Genomic DNA, 5,827 nt, shown 5'->3' with positions numbered 1-5,827 from the left:
TGCTGGTGTGCTTTGAAATTGATAAAAACAAATCTAAATGGCTGGAAGGACATTATTTCTTAAGTATCTGAACCATATGCTCTTTTCCTTTTTATGGCCATTTTTGCAACAAAACTCCTAGGCATTTTAGGATGAACCAGTCAATGGGCCATAAGCTACCGTTCTTTCTCTTCTTTATTTAAGTAGAGCTCTTTGAGACAAGGACTGTCTTCTTGTTCTGTGTTTGTATACCACCTAACTCAATAGGGTCAGGTCCTTGATTGGGGGCCAAGGTGATACAAAAAATAACAACATTCATGTTGAATACTTCACTCCTTGGTATTAGTCAATGAGAGTAAGGGATTAAGAAACTGACTCTATGCAAATTGTGTGCACATTTTCTTCTCATTTAGTTAATTGTGGCAATCAACATTTATTCTTGTTTCCCCAATTTCCCATAGCCACAAACAAACCCACTGAAGGCAACATGAGTTGGCCAGAAGAAGAATTGCAAAGAACTCTGGTACTTCCATTAATGCTACTCAGTGAATTGTCTAGCTGAGGAAGAGGCAAAGCTTACAAAAGCAGGTGCAGCTTGAAGTCAGAGCCCTGGTTTTGGCACACAGTACAAGGGGGATGAATTCCAATATTGATCTTAAAGATCAGACTTTCTCCCAGTAGACAGTGCAGTGTGCTTGCCCCTAAACCAATGAGCCAGTGTGACTTAGGGACTTCTTGGTGCCAACTGAGAGAGGGAACAGGGGATGCACAAGGAACATAGGGACGCTTGGGTCAGATATATGCATAATAGTTCACCAAAGGGTGGCATATGTGATTTCTACCAATAGTTTGTCATCATAATCATTGCAAAATGTGTGTACAGATGTTTAAGGAGTTATGTATCTATACTAAAAATATGTTCTTAAGATCTTGGAGTTCAGGCAGGAGATGGCATAACTCAGAAATGTTCCTTTCAGGCAGGAGGTAACTGCCCGAAAAGAGGAAGATGCTGCGCCGCTGAAAAGGGGAAGATGGCCCCAATTTTTCGGCGGAGGGTATTGCATGGCCCCTGTGAAGTGCAGGTTATGTGAATTTGGCCCGTCACCATCAGCGAGTTTGACACCTCTGCTCTAGAATGTGTATTATGATTTTGTTTTATGCGTAACCATTCGTTTCCAATATTTCTACTTGCTACTACATGAAACTTTTATGCATTGTTAAATAAACTTACACTTAATTTGACTATAAACATATCTAAGTGCGGTGCGTTAAGCACAATGGTGATCTGATGTGGAACTGGTAAACTGGGGTGCACTGTTACTTTGGAAGCAACGAGTCTGTGAATGCTGACAGGGTCCAGTGGACTAAAGGATGGACACTCCAGGCAGATGCTTGGAGGGCTTGAGGGCTGGAGTGTGCCTATTGCTAACCTGTAGAGAGAGAGAGCACGGCCTGCATAGGCCTAGAGGGCAGTCTTGTGTTGCCTGTGGCCAGTGGAGTTAGGGAGCTGACCCCCTGTCAGGCAAAGACAAGGATTCCTCATATTAAAGACAGGTGGTAGTGAGATGCCTCACATGTTGGGTACCCCTATAAGTGTCATATTCCACTGCTTTATAGTACTTTTAAAATAAATTTTAAGTCTTCTAGGCATCTCAAGAAGGCAAGGCAGCCTCTCTCAGTGGGCTCCCTAAAGTTTCCAACTAGGAATCACTTGCCGAATTGTGATTGATATGGTAATTTGCGATGACATTGAATGGGGGAAATAAAATAAAAAGCAATCAGGATGCAGCTATTGTATACAGCATTTTTCTCCATTTTAAAAGAGGGTCAGATCAATAATTTATGCCTCTGCGTCCCTGATTCTCCTTGAGGAGGTTATGGAAAGAAGAAAAGGTTTTTTTTTTTTCCTTGACAAGAATTTTAGATCAATTGAGGTCAAAAGTTCAGTGGTAGGGGGAATTTAGTGAGTCCTTTAAGCATTATACTGACATTCCAAAACAGAGTTAGTAAAGGTCTCCATTTATTGATGTCCTTTTTGAAGGAGACTGTAATATCAAAATGTCATCAATTGTGAGTACACTTGTCTCCTTAATATCATGCCAAGATCTCTGAGGGCCCTGAGAATAACTTCAAATCTGGGCTCCCACACATTTCATTTGCAGATCTGTATACAGTATCCGTAGTCAATCTATACCACATTGTGTGTGTATTCCAGTTACTGCACACAGGGGCCAAATGTGCTGCTTCACTTGCAGAAACCTGCAATTATCATGCAGTTAATAGGATTTACTATGATAAACACAATCTAAGGCTATGTCTACACTGCAAAGTGAAGTCGACTTAAAATCGACTTTCACCCGCCGATTTTTAAAAGTCGCAGGAGCGTTTTAATAACAGGCTAAGCACTTGCAGAATGATGGTGGAATGTGCGTTTGGGTATTTAAAGGCCAGATGGAGATGTCTCCTTACTAGGCTGGACATAAGTGAAAAGAACAGCCCATCAGTTATATTTGTGTACTGTGTTCTTCATAATGTGTGTGAAGCAAAGGGGGAAAGGTTTCCCCAGGGTTGGGCTGTGGAGGCAGAAAGACTGGTCGCCAATTTTGAGCAGCCAGATGGCAGCAATACGCTGAGAGCTAACCGTGGAGCATTTCACCTTCGGGAAGTATTGAAAATCAGTTTCTACAATGAGATGCAGTAATGTTTTCTGTGTGTTTTGTTCCAAAACAGAGTTAGTAAAGGTCTCCATTTATTGATGTCCTTTTTGAAGGAGACTGTAATATCAAAATGTCATCAAGTTTGAATACACTTGTCTCCTTAATATCATGCCAAGATCTCTGAGGGCCCTGAGAATAACTTCAAATCATCCCTCCACCATTGATACCAGTTCCCTCCAAAGCCCTCCCCAAACAAGCTATGAGTTAATAAAGAGACGTATTGAAATGATGCAAACTTTTATTTATGAACATTCAAGTCGGTGGGGACAGGGGATGAGTGTTCCTTCACAATCTCAAGGGGTAGCGTGGTTGCTTGCAGGACAGCTGTCAGCGTGGCCACCACTGCTTTCTGCTTGCCTTCACTGGGGTGGAGTGTACCATGTACTGCAGCCTGGCCATTCTTCTCCGAGACCGCTTGGGGTGAGGGAGCGCAGTAAAGCCATAGGTGGAGGAGCGTTTCAGAGGGGCTGCAGTGGGACTCGGTCCTGCTGCCACTCCTCCTGAAGCTCCACAAGCCGCCTGAGCATGTCTGCCTATTCATGCATCATTCACAGCATCTCCTGCTGGGTACTGTGATCATGCTCCTGCATTGCTCTTCAGTTCTCCCTGTCCATGCCCATGTCTAAGACAAGGTTGACCGCCAGGCTTGGAGCTCTGTCTCAGCGGCCACGGAGGCATTCATGAGCTTGCCAAACATGTCGTCCCGTGATATTTTTTTCCTCTTTCTGATCTGCGATAGTCTTTCAGCAGCACTTCTAAAGGGGGGAACATAACTACTAAGAAAAAAAAACCTCACCAGATATGCCTTCCCCAGGATCATTATTGCTGTCCTGTGTGTTGCTGTACTGCTCTGGGGTCAGGAATAGGTCCTGACTGTCTGGAAGAATGGACACCCGCTTTCCTGCACCCTGCTCTCCTCAGCCTCCTCCTTATCCACGGAGTCATCATTCTTCCTGGACAGGGATTCAGCAGAGGTATCGATGCTGCCCAGTGGCTCCGTGCTGGGTTAGCCGCCAAGAATTGCATGCAGCTCCTTGAAGAAGTGGCATGTTTTGGGTGAAGAGCCAAAACGGCTGTTAACTTTCCTGGATTTTTGATATGACTGCTGTAGCTCCTTGATCGTCATGTGGCATTGCTGTGCATCCCTATTGTGCCCCTTCTCCAACATGCCGTGGGATATCTTCCCATAAATGTCCAAATTCCTTTTGCTGGCTATGAGCTGAGCCAGAAAGGACTCCTCGCCCCACAGACTGATGAGATCTAAGATATCTGGTAGACTCAATGCTGGAGCACATTTGGGCCTTGCAGTAGCCATGATGAGAGCTACAAAGCTCTCTCCTTGCTGGCTGCCTAGGAAATGAAAATTCAAATTTTCCCAGGGGATGAGGGGAGGGGCAATTTCCAGGTAATGTGAGCACATAACAGCAGAGTGTGAATGTCCAGAGCGGTCAGAACGGGGCATTATGGGATACTTCCCAGAGGCCATTAATATCGAATTACGTTTCGCTCTGTCTACACTGACACAAAATCAACCCATGAAATTTGATTTACACGTTACACCACTTGCGGAGGTGGTTTTATTACGCCGACTTTTGCCGCGCTTTAAGTTAATGAAACTACTGTGCCAGCGTAGATGCAGGCTTTAGAAGATGGACGTAAGTGATGTTACGTTGACCTCCATTGCCAGTGTAGACCAGGGCTAAGTTATCATACAATTAGTTGCAAGATATCTGTGCTCTATAATGTAAAGTGTTGCCAACAATAGTGAAATTCATGCCACTAGTCTGGTGCCCACTTTCCAGAGTGTGTCTGAATCAAACCTTCCTCAAGTAGCGTTGTATCTTCAATGTCTGACAGAAGATTCTGATTCTGCATAGCTCATGATATTTGAACTAGCATTGACTTGAAAGGAAAAAGAATACATCAAGGACAAGCAGACCCTGCATGTTCTTTTGTGTTGATTTTACATTTTGATGTTATTGTCAGGGAGAAAGTTCAGACCACTTTGGACCTTTTTATCACACACACTGTTTATTCAGTACAGAACTTTTTGCCCACATTTGTGAAAAAAAGTGATCACATTTTCAGGTTTAAAGTTTTTTTCTCTTTCAGTTCTGGTGAAATCCAACAAAACCTTTAGCTGTGGCACAGGGAAAGATGGAGAGGATTACGGTGCTGTTAGGAACAATCAGTTTGTTGACTCACAGGTATTATGCTAAGGAGGAAAGTGGAAGGCATTGTCTCAGAGAAAAAAGATTATTGTTTATGAGGGATCTGTGTATGCTGTGGATGAGGCAGTTTTATGTTCTAAAACTGGCTTTGGTTAGATTGGCAGACAGAGTGATATGGCAGGGAGATACGGTTTTAATTCTGGGTTGCTTTTGCTTGGAATAGGAAAAATTATTATGTTACCTTTTATTAGTTTTGCTTCTTCTTGCCCTGTTTCCATCATCCTTGTCAGGTGGTGGTACCTGTCAACATGGGTGAGAATCTCATGGGGTTTGGGCAAAGAATTGTTAGGTTGACAGAGTGGGAGAGGAATTGAGAATGAGGAACTCTTTGGGGATATTGAGAAAATTGATGGGGAGGAGATGACTTTCTGTGGATTGGAGACAGCTGGGATTTGAGGAGGAAGTGTTGTCTTTATGTGTTCATATTTCTGTGGAAGTTTTGGAGGTGGTTTTCGAATTTGTTGTTTTATCTTTGTTTTCATTTTTACATGGCATCTGCAGCCTGCCCTGGAAATCCTTTCTAATATATTCAGTTGTGGCTGCTGCACCCTTTCATTCACCCATTCTATGGCAAACAAAAGGGTTGAGTCTCCTATTGGAGACCGACAACGTGAAGGTCTGGGCATAGGTAGGAATCAGTGGTGTGGGACTGGGCCCCTTGGTTTCTTTAGTGATGGGTAAAGGAAGATTAAGCTGGAAATGCAAGGTGTTAATATCACTTCCTTGATCCCATTTGGAAACCTTAAATAGGAGAGCAGCCACTTCAAGACTTGAGTAATTTGCGTGTGTCTTCTTGGGGAGATACCAGGGATAGAATTTAAATGACTATAATGTTAGTGTCCTGGTTGCTCTGCTGCACCTCAGAAATGTTTGAATAAACTGGCTGTCTTTGTGTGCAGT

Source organism: Emydura macquarii, unplaced genomic scaffold (assembly GCF_026122565.2).
Source record: "Emydura macquarii macquarii isolate MOO-44397 ecotype Brisbane River unplaced genomic scaffold, CSIRO-AGI_Emac_v2 contig_2897, whole genome shotgun sequence".
Lineage (NCBI taxonomy): Eukaryota > Metazoa > Chordata > Testudines > Chelidae > Emydura > Emydura macquarii.
The sequence above is the reverse complement of the archived record's forward strand: the minus strand, read 5'-3'. Positions refer to the sequence as shown.